Source organism: Prionailurus bengalensis, chromosome A2 (assembly GCF_016509475.1).
Source record: "Prionailurus bengalensis isolate Pbe53 chromosome A2, Fcat_Pben_1.1_paternal_pri, whole genome shotgun sequence".
Lineage (NCBI taxonomy): Eukaryota > Metazoa > Chordata > Mammalia > Carnivora > Felidae > Prionailurus > Prionailurus bengalensis.
The window spans coordinates 10,070,228-10,085,205 of record NC_057348.1 but is presented as its reverse complement, the minus strand read 5'-3'; the positions used below and the strand labels follow the sequence as shown (position 1 = coordinate 10,085,205).

Below are 14,978 nucleotides of genomic sequence, written 5' to 3'. Positions count from 1 at the left end.
ACCTCCTAGACAAGCTCTTAGATTCCTAGGGTTGCTCTGCTGGGGGGAGGCGAGTGGGCTGCTCGTTGCTGGAGGGTGGGGGGGGGTGGGGTGGGAGGAGGCTCGGAGCCAGAGGGCTCTGGAGGTGTCTGCCCAGCTTCCTCTGAGCTATACGTTATAGAAAGCGGGCACTGCCCCCCACTCCCCAGCACCCCCAAAGCCTTCCATGGGTCCTTATCAAGTGCTGTTGCTATATCTCAAAGTGGGAAACTGGGATGTGGGGAGGTGAGGCACCCCCTCCCATTCCCCGCCCCCGCACCCCCCCCCCCCCATAGACCCGCAGAATCCTTTCGGCATCCACCAACCTCTGCTTCGTTCACATTTGTTCTTAGATCCAGTTGTTGGACCTAGCCACTCAGATTCCAGGCCTGAGCTCTACAGTCATGGAGTCCTGGGAGTGAAAGGGGAACAAAGGTGGCTCACCTACCCTCCCCCCGCTGGAAGTTTGGGGGCCTGATTTGCCCCAGGTTTTGGACCACGAAAATCCCTGCCTAGTCCTGAAATTGAAGCTCTCCGTTAAAGGGGGTGGAGGGCAGCAGGTCGCCAAGGAGTTTGCCCCTGGTCACCCAGCAGGCCTGGAAGTCTGGTGTCTCTGTCTTTCCCTATGTTCAGCTATCTGGATATGCTTCTTGGAAGGGTTTCTTAGAGGCCAGGTTAATTTGCTTGCAGATGTTCAGTTTAGGCTTTCTTATTCAGAGTTTCCATCCAAGTCTGCCCCAAGTGTTGTGTATTTACCACCCAGACCCTCCCGCTGCGACTTCCACCCTATTCATCACCCATTCTCCAGGGCCAAGCTTGGGTGGCGATGCATTCTCTTCCCTGGAGACAGAAACAGGAGTCGGCCCTCCTCCCCTTCCTCAGCCCTTTCCCTTCCTCTATAATCCAGATCCAGATTTATCTGCCCGACATCTCCCCCACACCCCACTATGTGCCCCTTCTGGACCCACCAAGATTCATCCAGGACTTTGGACTTTGCATAAGCTGGCTGCTTTACTGCTGAGGCCTCGCTTTTGGATGGACTCCCTTCCCAGAGGATCCAAGCCAGGGATTTGCTCCTCCCCATTCCGAAGTCTTAGAGTTGCACCCATCTTTCATAAAACCTAGCCAGCAGCCAGGCTTCCAGGTCCAGTCTCCAGAGATCCTAACCCAATCTTACGTCTCAGGACCTTCCCGTAGCCCTCACCCCTCCGATTTCCCCCCAGCCCCCACCTGGCACTGTGTTCTCTATTCTGCTGAAGTGCTTATTTTTGGCCTGGGGCCCGGTTTTATAGCCCCCACTGTGGGTCTTGGCAGGGACAGTCTGGTTCCGGGGATCCAAGCCAGGTTGGACAGCCTTCCCCACCCTGGAGAGGGGGTGCGGGGCTCCCTCTGCAGCTTCGGCCTGAAACCTGCCCTTCACCTCACTCGGCCAGATGCCTAGGAACCCTCTGGTTCCTTGCCCTACTTCTTCAAGTCCACCAGCTGCAGTGTAGTGGCTGGGCTGTGAAATTCCGAACCAGGTTTTTGCTCTTGCCAAGAACCTAAAATTCCATTTTTTCTCTCTCCTCCCCCCCCCCCCAACCCCCCTCCCCAAGCGAGACGTTCGAGGCGTTTATAGATACAACCTCCACTTAACGCTCCCCTCCCGGGTCCTGCTGTCCCGTCAGCTCCAAGCCCTTGTCCAGTTGTCCAGGATCTTCTCCTGGGGTCTTGTCCTGTCCCGCCAATTCCAGTCCAGGCTTTGCGTCCCTCCCTCGTCTTTTATTGTAGGTCTGGTCTCCCAGGGTAGCAGCCTCCTCAATGCATTCCCTTCTCGTCGCCCCTGGATCCTGAAGCCGCTTTTACCAGCCGGCTTCGTTGCAGCCAGCGCTCCGGATCCCTCCGTGCTAGAGTCCGGCCCTCCTTTTGCCCCTCCCCCTTGCACGTCTCCGCCAGAAAGATTGGGGCAGCCCATTCGGCCTCAGCCACTAAGCAGCCCCTCCAGGAGCCCCCTGCGAGCCCAGGTCTGGGGAGTCTAGGCCAGGTCTTGCTTGTTCCCACTGCATTAGGCATGACGCATTACTCCGTCTCCCGAGGATGAATCCGGCCCCAAATTTGCGTGCCCCGGGTGCATTTGGCACTGTCGCAGCTACTCCCCCCCCCCCCCCCCGCCCATCTCTGTCTAATCCAATCCGGGTTTTGCATACCCCTTCCAGAGCTCCTCCATTTCTCCCTTCGCCTTTCCTTAACTGCCGCGAAATCCTCTCCGGGTCTTCCTTGCGCCCGCCTCCCTTCCCCCACTCCCCGTTCCGACGCAGCCACCCAGCACGTCGCCTTCCCTCTTTTCGCATTTCCAGAGGGGCTGTAGGAGGCGCAGGAAAGGAAAATCCAGTCCGGGTTTTCTGGTCGGCCCCCGGTGCGCTCGGACTGGTTGCGGCGGCCGATCCCTGGCGGCAGCTCCGGGCCGGGTTTTGCGCGCGCCCGCCGCCCCCCTCCCGGAGCGGGTGCGTCGGGGAGAGGGGCGAGCAGGCGGCTTGTCATTGCTGGTGCCCGGCGCCGGCTCGGTCCGCGCGTCCTGCGGTGCCCACGGGCCCGGCCCGGCGCCCCCCCCCCTCCGGCCGCCCCGGGGGCGCGACGCCGCCGCGCCCGCCTCCAGCCGCGCCCCCCCAGCTCCGCGCCGCCCGCCCCCAACCCGAGCCCCCCGCGGCCACTGCGGGGAGCCCGAGCCGTCGGCGCGGGAGCTGTTGGCGCTGCGGCGCCTCCGCCCCGCCGTCTGCCGAGGAGGCCCCGGCGGATGGGGCCGAGCGGGCCCCGGAGCGGCGCCGCCGGGCGGCGGGGGGCTGCAGGGGCGCCCCGGCTGGCCCGTTAACCCCCCGGCCGCCGCCGCCGCCGCCGTCGTCGGAGGGGGCTGGGAAGTCGCCTGGGCGCACACGTGCCGCCTCCGTCGGGGCCGCGGAGCTGCGGGGGAGATGCGGGCCGCTGTCGGCGCCGCCTCGGGGGGCTCCGCCTCGCCCCAGCCCCCGGAGCTCTGACGCCGCCCCCGCCCCGCCGCCTCCGCCGCCTCCCTCTCCGGGAGGGGTGCAGACCCGCTCGCCCCCAGCCCCGAGCCTCTGCCGCCGCGAGGGGGCCGCCTTTGGAGCTGTATAATCCGGTTTTTTTTTTTTTTAATTTTTTTTTAATTTTTTTTTTAATTTTTGGTTAGTGGCGGCGGTGCTGGGCCGGGGGAAGGAGGGGACACGGAGGCCGCCCTCGCCCCGCCACCCCTCACCCTTTTCCCCCCCACCCCGGTTCCGGGAGATGTGCCGGGCGGGGGGCCGGGGTTCGCGGAGCCGCAGGAGAGACGCGCAGGGCCGACCCCGGAGCGGCGCTGGACAGGTGAGTGTCTGCGGGTCCAGGGCGAGGGGGACGCGGCACCTGGGCCAGGTGTGCGGGCCGAGGCGGGTGGGGGGAGGACGGGAGCCGAGGCCTGTCCGGGCCGCGAAGGGGGAGGGGATGCTGGAGCCGCGACTCACTGCACCTGAGCCGGAGGGGAGTCGGGGGCGGCCTGCACTTCGTATCCACCGGCTTGGGGGTCAAGAGGGGCGGCCCCCACGGAGCGCCGGGGACGCTGGGGTGCGGATGGGCGGCCGCGGGGTGCCCGGCGGGGGGAGGGGACCGCGAGTGTGCCCGCGCGTGGCTGCGTGTGCCCGCGCGCGCTCCAGCCTTTGTGGGGAAGCGGCGCGGCGGTGCCTGCGTGTCCCCGGTGCGTGTGCGCGCGGGTGCTTGGCGCCCTGTTTGTGTAGGTGTCTGGGTGTGAGCGGAGAGGGTGCGTGTGCGCGCCGCGCGCGGGCCCCGGCCCCCGGAGGAGCAGTGTCGAGGGCCGGCACCGCAGGATGCTGGGCTGGGGATTGTTTTTCTCCGGGAGGCAGAGACGCGGTGGATGGGGAGGGGTCCGTCTGGGTGTCCCGCCGGCCGCAGCGCGCGGGGCACCGCTGTCAGGAGGTGGGCAGCTCGGCTGCGTCTTCTCGCTCCCGCTCTCGCTGGCACCCGGTTAAACCTGGGAAGCTGTTGGGTTTGATCCACCCGGATTCGGGCTCTGAGGGCGAGAGCCCTCCCTCTCCCCCAGGTGTTCATTGGGTCCAGCTATGGGGATTCAACTGTCATCCTCCCATCGGAGGGTCCCGGGACGGGAGTCCGGACCAGAAGAGGGTGGAGAGTGCTGTGGGTGCTCCGGCCTCGGCCAGAAAAATGCCCCTGCAGGCATCGCTTCAGTGAACCCCCAGCACCCCTACGAAGACAGCAGTCTGTTTGCACAGCCCCCACGCACGGCCCTGTCCCTACTCTTCCAGTCTAGGTCAGCACCCAGCCCCATCCCTGCCCAGCCCCTCACTGTACCTTCCTGGCCGTAACCACTGCCCCCCATGACCCTCCCCAGTGGTGGCAGCTGCGTGGGTGTCCAGCCGTCCCAGGCTTGAGGCAGGGCCCCCTTTCCTCCTGGCTCCTGCAGGACCCAGGGCCTGGGTTAGTCTGCCCACATCCAAACATGTGGTGTGCCTGGGGGAGCAGGGGGAGGGGTTCAAGATGGCTGCCAAGATGGCTGGTCGCCTCTCCGCCTCTCTCTGTCTGTTTCTCTTTCTCTCTCTCCCTTTTCTGCTTGCTCTGTTCCCTTGGCTGCTACAGGAGTCATCGCAGAGAAGGGGTCGGACAGTGTGGGGACAGGTGTGGGGGACTCCTAAGGATGATGTCTGCTCTAGGCCTGTTGACCTCAATGCTGTTTGCTTCTTGGGGAGAGGCTGTTGGTCTCTGTTCTTCTTTCCAGCACCCCAGGGGCCGGCATGAGCTTGTAACCTGACCCCGGTCCCATCCGATCAGCCCAGCTCACAGCTGGGGGCTCCCTGCCCTCCACCTGCTCTTCTAGGCCTGGCACCTGAATTATCATCGGGATGGTGCGGTGCCCCACGGAGGGTCCCCGTCTATCATCCTCTCCGTCCGCCCCATGGCCAGGGGCTCAGGACTCCCAGTGGGGCTGGGTCAGGCCCCAGCTGTGGGGGCAGGTGACTTCTCTTTCCTCCCCACTCCCCACCCACTAATGCCAAATTTATTACTTAAAAGTAGGATGAAAACAGGGAGAATAAGAGAAGGAATACAACCTTCATTATCATATCGAGAAAATTATCCGTGATTTTCCTAACTAGCAATTTGCCTGCCATGCCGTTCAGAACTGACTTGCCCATTAATTACAGAGATGAAAAATCATCTGGAAAGCGGAAAAGGGAACTAATTCGATCCCTGGCTGGCGGCAGTGGCACCCATGGAACGAGCCACATACATGTACGCTCACATGTGAGCGCCAGGCCTCCTACTGTGACGGCCACCTTCCCTCCTCTCCCTTGGTGACCTCCCGCAGGGGCTTAGCCCGCCCCATGCTCGTGGTCCCTGCCCTCCAGTGCCTCACTAGGCCATCCCTCTACAGGACGCCCACCCCAACCCCCCACTCTTGGGGAGCTGGCTTAAGGCATGATCACCCCTGCTAATGCCTGCCTTTGGGCTTGGAAGCTACCCAGGGTTAGGGAGGGCGGGGAGACGGGGCCGGCGTACCTGGGCCGTGGTGCCTGTAGGGAAGAGGTGGAAGGGAGACTCATGAAGCCCTGTGTCTATTCCCAGCGTGCCCTGGGGAGCCTAGGAGGACCCCCACCAGGTGTGTAGGGGAGGGGCTGGCGGGCTCCCTGGCTGCACTGCTGTCTGCATCTAGCGGTCTGAACTCCTGGCCTGGGGAGGGGGTGGGGGGGGCTCCACCTGTGAGCCGCCTGCATCTGGGGTGTGCAGCTTCCTCACACCCCCAGGCTGGTAGGAGAGCATGAGCCCCAGTGTGGGCATCTGGTGGGGGGGGGGGGGGTGCTGATCCCAAGGGGCTGTGCTGCTCAGCTAGAGCGGGTACCCCTAATGCGGAAGAGGAGGAGGGGGATCCCCGCTGGCTGTTGGGAGCTGAGCTCCAGGTCTCTGCTCCCTCCTACCTCTCCAGCCAGCTGTGTGGCCAAGGACAAGGCTCCGATTTCAATGTGGGCTCCTCTCAAGGATCCGATTTCCAGCCGCCAGACACTTCCCTCTTCCAGACCCCTCTTTGTTGGGGCGGGGGTGGGTGGGTGGGTGTTCCCTGGGTCTGGAGTCTGGACCCGACCGACCGCAGTGACCCTGGACGTGCCTGAGCAACCGAGCCTTCCTCCTGGGCCGGGTGTTGGCCACCCCCATCAAAGAGGAAAGCAGGGTCCCAGGACGGGAGGCTGTTGCCGAACAGAGCCACGGGCGGGGGGAGGTTCTCATCGCCCCCAGAATCCAGGCTTCTGTCAGATGTCTGTGTGTTCTGTGTGTGCGATTTGGACGGTGACCCGGCTGAGCCTGGCTGCGATCACGTGTCCAACAGGCTAGTCCGATGCTTGTAGGGGTCTCCTGTGTGCTGGAGTTTGTGAGTTTTGCAGAGCGAGTGGCCCCGTGTTTGTCTGTGGCTCCACACAGGAGCGGGGGGTCTGTATCTCATGTGGCAGGTATGTGGACACAAGGCTTCTTGGAACGAGGCTGGGTGCACCTCTTCGTGCAGTCTGTGCTGGTGACGCCATGGGGACGGTGCCCTGTCCTCGTGGAGCTCTTAGTCTGGCAACACGTAGGGATTTCAGTCAAGGGGCCTGTATTCCAGGAGTTAGGGAGAAGGTTTGTGGCAGCCCCGGTGTCCACGTGATACAGCAGGTTCCGGCACCGGGCCATCTTGGGGTTTGGCCCTGCGTGACCGTCCCCAACACCTCGTCCCCTTCACTCCCTCTCTCCTCACTTCTCCACCAACATGTTAAGTACATTTCGACCCCTGGGCCTTTGCACTGGCTGTTCTTCCACCCAGGACTCTCACGCAGACGTCCGCAAGGCTTTTGCTTCTTCACCCGCTTCACATGTCAGCCCCCGCCCCCGTAACCTTTACCCCGTGCAGCCTGTTTAAAATCGCAGCCTCCCACCCACCTCCTGACTTTGCCTAGCATGGATGCCTTTTTGCACACTCTGTCATTTATTTATTTATTGTGCCTGTTTCTTTGTCATCTGTCTCCCCAGCCAGGATCCAAGTGCTCAGGGAGTTTGTCACTTGGTTTGCTTTTGGATCCAAGGTGTCGAGACTCATACCTGGCCCACAGTAGGTGTTCAAGAAATCTTACCTGAGTGAATGGGAGGGGGCCTGTCAAAGGACGGGAGTCCTCCGGCTGTGTATAGTGAGGGCTCCCCATCCACCCTGCCCCTTTGGGGGGACTGAGGGCCGCCGCTAGGGGCCTGACCGGGCCATCTCTGCACCTGTTCCCCGTGCCCACCTGTGAGCCCACCTGTGCCCACCAGCTCTCTCTGAGCTGGCCTCATGGGTGCTCCAGTGTGTGAGGGTATCTGTATGGAACTGTGCACGCTATGGGGTGGAGAGCCTGAGGTGGGAAATGTGGGGGCCCTCTGTTCGGCGGGGGGATTGGAAACCCAGGGTCAGGGCCCAAGCAGCCCCTCCTGGTGGGGCACTGACCCAGCCTCTCTGTCTCATGGGATGCGCCCCTCACCCTTGTGTCCAGTCTGCATTGGCCCTGGGGAAATAGCCCAGAAGAAGCCCCCTGCCTCCCCACCCCCAACTCCAAAATTTGGGGAAGATAAAAACTCTAATAAATAGATGCTGAGGCTAAAAATAGCCCTGCCCCCCCCCCCAAAGCTAAAAACAGTCAGGGTCCCTCCCTCAAGGCTAAAAATACCCAGGAAGTCAGGAATGGGCAAGTCAGGGAGCCAAGCGGGAGCTCCTGTCCGGCCCCTGGAGAGGTGGCACAGGCAGGCGAGGGGGTCTCCGAGCCATGGCGGTCCTGGGATCGGGGCCAGGTCATTCTCTGCGGGGGCTGCCCTGTGGATCACAGGACTGCGGCCAGCATCCCCGCCCTGCACCCTCCAGATACCGGTAGTATCCCCTCCGCCCCCGGCGGAGACCCCAGACATTGCCAAACAGCCTGGGACAGAGAACAGACTTGTGCCTCGTTGGGAACTACTGCTCAGGACCAGGGGTCAGCACGGTTTCTCTGGGAAGAGCCAGATAGTAAGCTCGGGAGACTTACAGGTCGCCCACCTGCTCTTCTCATACTCTTCCTCTGCCTCCTCTTGAAAACCTGTTGTTTATTTTTTTTTTTAACATTTGTTTTAAATGTTTATTTTTGAGAGAGAGAGAGAGAACATGTGTGGGTGGGGGAGGAGCGGGGGGGGGGGGGGGACAGAGGATCCGAAGCGGGCTCTGCCCAGATAGCAGAGAGCCCAATGTGGGGCTTGAACCGACAAACCGTGAGATCATGACCTGAGCCGAAGTCCGACGCTTAACTGACTGAGCCCCCCAGGCGCCCCTCTTCACAACGTTTAAAGTGTGGCAAGGCCACTCTTACTCCACCGGCTGTGCAAAAACAGGGAGTGACTGGGCCATCGGTGGTCAGCTCCTGCCCTAGAGTACCCCACAGTTGCCCTTGGTGGTGGAAGCCGGGGCACCTGTGGGTGTACCCTCCTCAGCAGAGGAGAGCCCCCTTTGGGGCGCACTTGTGCACTTAAGTACACAGCAAGTCTGATACAGTCTGTCCCTGTTGCCTCCCTGCCCTCGTCTCTTCCCACTCCCCCATGCTCCCTCCACTGGTCACAATGGCTTCCTCACTTGTCCTCAAACAAGCACTGGCCAGCCCCAGGACCTTTGCACAGGCTGTGCTCCCTGACAGGAACTCTTTTCCTTGGACACCTGTACGGCTCCTCCCTGAACCTTTGTGGGGCTTTGCTGCAGTGTCTGGGCTTTCTACATCACTCTATTATAAGTTGTACACACTACCCACTCCCCCCCGTCTTCTGCTACACACACACGCGCGCACACACACACACACACACACACACACACACACCAGAGCCCCTGTTCCTCCACGGTATTGGTACATCATGGGACGGACTCCTTTAGTGCTCTTTGTGTCTGGCTTCTCCACAGATGTCTGTCCAGCACCTAGATGAGTGCCTGGTACAGAGGTGCCCTACAGAGGATACGTGTGATCGTCATATATTACTCCTAAGCCCCGTAGCCACTGCGGGAGGCTTCCATCCCATTTCCGTGGGGGAGAGGCAGAATTCTGAGGAAGAACACATAGCCTGAGGTGGGCAGAGCTGGGATTTGAACCTAGGACCCTGGGACTCTTCCCTCTTGCCCTGCTAGGCATCATCTCCCCCTCTCTCTGGTCTCTGTACCGCCCCACCCCTGCCCCTTCACTGCCAGCATCTGGAGGCCCAGAGACTCCTGTGGCCTTTTACCCTGCGCCTTGGGCCCTGGCTCCTCTGACCGTTTTCAGCTATGTTCTGTCATGCCCCGAGTGCAAGGCTCTGGTTTGGGCAGGGAACACCATGAGGTGAAAGAGACCACAGGCCACCACGGTACCAGCCTCCCATGGTAAGGAGCCTGGAGGAGGCACCTGATGAGTCTATCAGTCAGGGAAGGCTTCCTGGGGGAGGGAGCCTCCCAGCTGCAGCCTGGAGGGGGGAAGGAGGGATACAGTGGAGGGGAGAGAGAGCGTGTGAGGAGAGGCCTGCCCTGAGGTCAGAAAGAAGGTGGTGGCTCCACGGGGAAAAGGTAAGATGTTTTCTGGCCAGGTGTGTAGAGAGGAGGCTGGAGGCCGGTCTTGGGGGCAGAAGGATTGAGTTTGTGCCATGGGGCTGGGAAGGCCTATGGAGGGGTCAAGGCCCGCCGGACGGGATGGGAATACTCAGCGTGAGTTCTTTCCGGTTCCTGCGTGGGAGAGAACTACAGAGGGTAAGAAGAGAGGCCGGGAAGCCAGCAGGAACAGGAGGCGACTGCGGGCTCTCAAAGTGCAGGCTCCGGAAGGGGCCTTGAGACATCAGGGCTGGTGCGGAGGGTTTGAGACCAGAGTTGACAGGGTTTTGCGGGTGACTGGTAGGAGGGTGGAGGAAAGGAAGCGCGGGGTAAACTCCAGGTTCCTGGCTTTGACGGCTGAGTGGACAGGGAGAAAAGAAGGGGGTGGGGATGGGGAGCCCCCACTGCTCTCAGCAACCCCCCCCCCCCCGCAGTCTAATCTCCCTTGGCAACAGAAGGGAGTCTGTGAACTTCCGAGTCAGGCCATGTCCCTGCTCTGCTCAGAACCTTCCTTGGCTCCCACCTCACTTGGAGAAAAAGCCTGTGTCCTACCCCTTGACTCACACCTACTAGCCCTGTCCCGTAACCTTCCCTAGCCTTCAACCTCTTCCCACTCTCCGCCTGCTCGCTGGGCCGCAGCCACACGCCGACAGATTCCTACCTCCGAGCCTTTGCACGTGCGGTTCTCTCTGCCCGAGATCTTTCCCCAGGTCCCTGAGGGGCTCACGTCCTTGACACTTCTGTTAAAATGTCTCCTTCCGGGAGAGGTGTTCCCTGAGCACCCCATTTACACTTGTCCCCACAGATACACCCCCACACTCTCCCTCCCCTTCAGGCCTTTTTTCCTCCAAAGTACTTGTGACCCAGTGGGAACTAGGTGACTGTCCGCTGGATGGATAACCTCTTCTCCGGGCCTGTTTTTGTCTTTGTTCATTAAACAAATTAAGTACTTGTTCTTGCCCAGGGCTGGGCATGCAACAGAGAGCCAGGATGACCCGCGATGGAACTTTCCCTGAGGAGTCCCCAGCCGGTGGGAAAGACAGACATTCAACAGCAGAGCCCAAGTCCAGTCAGGGAAGCAAAGCGTGGAGGCCCAGTGTGCTGTGAGCAGGGCTATAGACCGACGCAGGCCGTCCTTTTGAAGGAAGAGTGGGGCAGGGACAGGGGCCCTGGTACTGTGTGTATGGGGTAGGGGGAGAGGGGAGGGGTGGGGGGGTACTTTGGGAGGCTGGAGCAGAGAAGGGAGTGAGAAGGTGGCAGGAGACTGGAGCCTGAGATGCCATGCTAGGCCACCTGAGACAGTAGGGAGCCATGGAGGGTTATGGGCTGGGAGGGATATGATTGGGTTTTTATTTTGCAAAGATCACTTGGGCTGGGTGGAGAGTGGACGGGGTGGGAATGGCAGATAGATGGGGGAGACCGGGGAGGAGGCCCTGGGGGCAAGGGCTTCTTCGAATGGCCCCCACCCCTCTGTGGTCCAGGCCACTGGTCAACCAGAGTGACCTTTTATTTAGTTATTTAGTTATTTTTTTAATGTTTTTATTCATTTTTGAGACAGAGAGAGACAGAGCATGAGCAGGGGAGGGGCAGAGAGAGAGGGAGACACAGAATCTGAAGCAGGTTCCAGGCTCTGAGCCGTCAGCACAGAGCCCGACGCGGGGCTCGACCCCACAGACTATGAGATCATGACGACCCCACAGACTATGAGATCATGACCTGAGCTGAAGTCAGACGCCCGACCGACTGAGCCACCCAGGTGCCCCCAGAGTGACCTTTTAAAACTGACAAGACAGACAAAGCCCACCCTGTGGCACTGACATCTAGTGGGAGAAAAATAATAAGCAGATAAATCAAATGCGTGGCTGGCATGCTGGTGATGGATGCTGTGGAGAGAAAAGCCGGAATAGGAGGTAGGAACACTGGGGCCAGCGGGGCCTCCCTGAGCAGGCAGCAGTGAAACAAAGACCTCTAGGCCAGGTAGAAGCCGTGCAGGTGTCTGGGGAAGAGGGAACAACCCGTGCAAAGGTCCTGAGGTGGGACCACGCCTGATGTTCTCCTCCAGGAAACGGGGGGCTGAGCGAGCAAGGAGAGCGGAAGGAGGTGAGGGCAGGGGTGGGATAGAGCGTGCAGGGCCTTGTGGGCCCCGGGGAAGGACATGGGCTTTTGTTCCCAGCGAGGTGGGAGTCCTAGAGGGTTCTGAGCAGAGGAGTGTGCCCGACTCAGGTGCTCACGGGCACCCTCTGGTCACTGTGGGAGGAACAGGCTGCGGGCAGCGATGGCCCGAGACCTGAGAGGCCGAGGCAGGGCTGCCCAGGGGACAGGTGATGGGGCTGGACCAGTGAGGGCCGAGGAGTGGGAGGAGAGCAGATTCTGCAGGAGGGGCCGCGGGAGCTGCTGGGGGTGGAAGTGGGGTGAGAAGAGGAGAGGGGTCTGGGATGAGCACCCGGGAGGCCTGGGCTGCCCTCTGGGGAGATGGTGAGATACGGGGCCGGGGTGGGAGGCTTTGGGAGGACCCTGCCCTCTCTGAGCCCGCGGCGTCCTGCCCAGGGGAGGGCTGTGTGCTCGGCGCCGTCTGGGTACTCGCAACACCTCTGCGAGGTAGAGCTGTTAGTCCTGAGTTGAGACGGGAAATGGGCTCTCAGAGGCAAAGAGCTGAGCCTGAGTCCACACCAGATTCAGACCCTGGAGCCTGGCCCTTGTACCTTCCCCTGGGGGCCTGCTGCTTCTTTACGCTGCCAGGCCTGAGGGCTTCCTGGAGGAGGCAGGTCTGTGGAGCTGGGCTCTCAGGCTGCTGGGTTTGGGGCGACAGGCAGGAGATTCCTGTGGAGGGGCAGGGCCACGAGGGGCCCTGAGCTCCTCACCTCCCTGCTCGGTGTCCCCCCAGGCATTCAGACTCCCACCTACTCGAGGAGAGGGTTGCCATGGCAACTGCACTCTAGGGCAGACTAGAGGCGCCCCCTCTTCTCCAGCAGCTGGTTCTCCTCCTGTCACCCTCCCCTGCCCCGTTTCAGGGCACCCGAGGACAGAGCCTGGGCCGTGTCACCCACTCTCAGGACCCCCGCCGCACCCCTCCCCCTCGACTCAACCCTGACGTGGGGCTCAGGAGCAAACAGGCAGGTGTGGGACTGGTGCACTGCCCACATGACCTGGGGGTTGGACATGCCTGGGGTCTGGTCCACCTTGCGGTGTGAGGGCAGCAAGCCCTGTGTCCCACGCGTTGAGGTAGGGTCACCCAAGTCTGCGGAGGCTTGAGGTGGGGACAGACGCAGGTGCAGGCTCATCTGGCCCCGTGGGTGCAGCACGTCTGGGTGTGCCCAGCTCTGGGGGTGCCGTCACACAGAAGCGGTGGGTCCCGGAGAAGGGGGCTGTCCCGGCCACCACAGTCTCCCCAGCCGAACCTCGGGGGCCAGCCTGCCTGGGTTCAGAGTCCCTTGAGCAGTGGGGTGCCCCTGGGACCTCACTTTCCCCATCTGTACCATGCGGGTGCGTGCCCCCCCCACCCGCCCTCCCCGTGTACTAAGCTCTCAAAAGGACCAAACGTGCCGTGTGTATACGGTGCCTGGGATGGGGCACAGAGGTGTCAGCTGCTGTCCCTGGCGTCACAGGAGGGTCTGGGACTGGCGATCCCAGAGTTTGTGCCAGGCTCTCTGAGGCTGTGCGACTCAGCCCTGCCCCCATCTCTGTCCCCCACCCGCCCCCATGTGTCCTGACCCCCCGGGGGTGCGTCTGCCAGAGCTGCCATGACCAACCGAGTACCCCGACCGACCGAGTACCCCAGACTGGCAGGCTTTCGCCACGGAAACTTATTATCCAAGTGCCGGAGGCCAGACGTCCAAGGTCCAAGTATGGGCTCGGTGGGTTCCTTGTGGAGGCTCTGAGGGAGCGTCTGTCCCGTGCCTCTCCCGTGGCTTCTGGGGGTTCTGGGGCACGCCTTGGCGATCATCCCGATCCCTGCCTCTGTCCTCCCCTGCTGTATGCCACGTATCTGCATCTACGTCTCAATATCCCCTTTTCCGTAAAGACACCAGCCATGCTGGGTGAAGGCTCATCCTAACGACCTCATTTTAACTTGATTACCCGTTATTTATTTACTTATTTATTTTTATATTTATTTATTTTTTTTAATTTTTTAACGTTTATTTTTGAGACAGAGAGAGACAGAGCATGAATGGGGGAGGGTCAGAGAGAGGGAGACACAGAATCTGAAACGGACTCCAGGCTCTGAGCTGTCAGCACAGAGCCTGACGCGGGGCTCAAACCCACGGACCGCGAGATCGTGACCTGAGCCGGAGTCGGCCGCTCAACCAACTGAGCCACCCAGGCGCCCCTATATTTATTTTTGAGAGAGAGAGAGAGAAGGAGAGAGAGAGAGTGGGGGAGGGGCAGAAAGAGAGGGAGACACAGAATCCAAAGCAGGTTCCAGGCTCTGAGCCATCAGCACAGAGCCCAACGCGGGGCTCGAACTCACAGACTATGAGATCATGACCTGAGCCGAAGTCAGACGCTTAACCGGCTGTGCCACCAGGCATCCCAACTTGATTACCTCTTAAAAGACCAAGTCAGGTCCCATTCTGAGGTGCTGGGGGATAGGATTCCAACACACCTTTTTCTTGCTGGTGGGGGGCGGGCAGTTCATAACACCCCCCTCCGAAGGCCCCAGGGATGTTCAGGCTCAGGCCTCCTGGGACATGGCTTCCCCCTCCCCACGTCTGGCCTTGCCTCCCCGCTTAGGTGGGCGCCGGGTGGCAGGCCGAGCTGCCCAGGCCGGGTGGGCACACAGGCCAGGAAGGGAGGGCAGGGGACAGTAGTCACAGTGCCCGGCTCCTCCTACTCCAGCCCTGAGCTGGGGCCCGTTCTGGGAGTGCCTGGGCTTTCTGGGGAGTGGCCTTCAGGGAGTGGGGGGCAGCCTGAAGGGAACGCTCTGTGTGGCCCTCAGGCAATGGTGCCCAGGCCCCCAGGTCACAAGCCCCCACCTCTGTCCCCTGGGATTCGTTGGGTAAGCATCTGCGTGACGACCTACTGTGTATCTCCGTGCCGGAGGTGGCCTGGGGAGCTTGCACTTTCCTGGGGGTGTGAAGGAAACCCACGAGTAGACAAGCGAGGTCTTGAGGCAGTGACGCGATCAGTGGCGACGGTAGTGACAGCTGCTGCAGGGGACGCTCCTCAGTCACTGTGTGCCAGCCGCGGCCCCGAGTGTCTCACGCGCATGAACTCCTCCTGCCAACGCGGCTGCCCTGGGCGGTTTCCCTGTCTCACCCAGAGGACCTTACGGGATGGCGGGGGGGGGGGGGGGGCCTGCGCGGGCAGGCACCAAGTGCACACAGACCGAATGGACTGG

General features: G+C 61.5%; 1 protein-coding gene across 4 annotated transcripts in view; it reads left to right on the top strand.

Annotated features, from left to right (window-relative positions):
* Window positions 1-3,155: 3,155 nt before the first annotated feature.
* ADGRL1 (adhesion G protein-coupled receptor L1) overlaps window positions 3,156-14,978 on the top strand; it is a 42,997-nt gene continuing 31,174 nt past the window's right edge. The window contains exon 1 of one of the 4 annotated variants that reach the window (XM_043586803.1): window positions 3,156-3,372. The gene's annotated coding sequence lies outside the window, so the exon portion shown is untranslated. The remainder of the gene's footprint in view (window positions 3,373-14,978) is intronic. The other 3 variants (XM_043586807.1, XM_043586804.1, XM_043586802.1) reach the window with 3 other exon arrangements.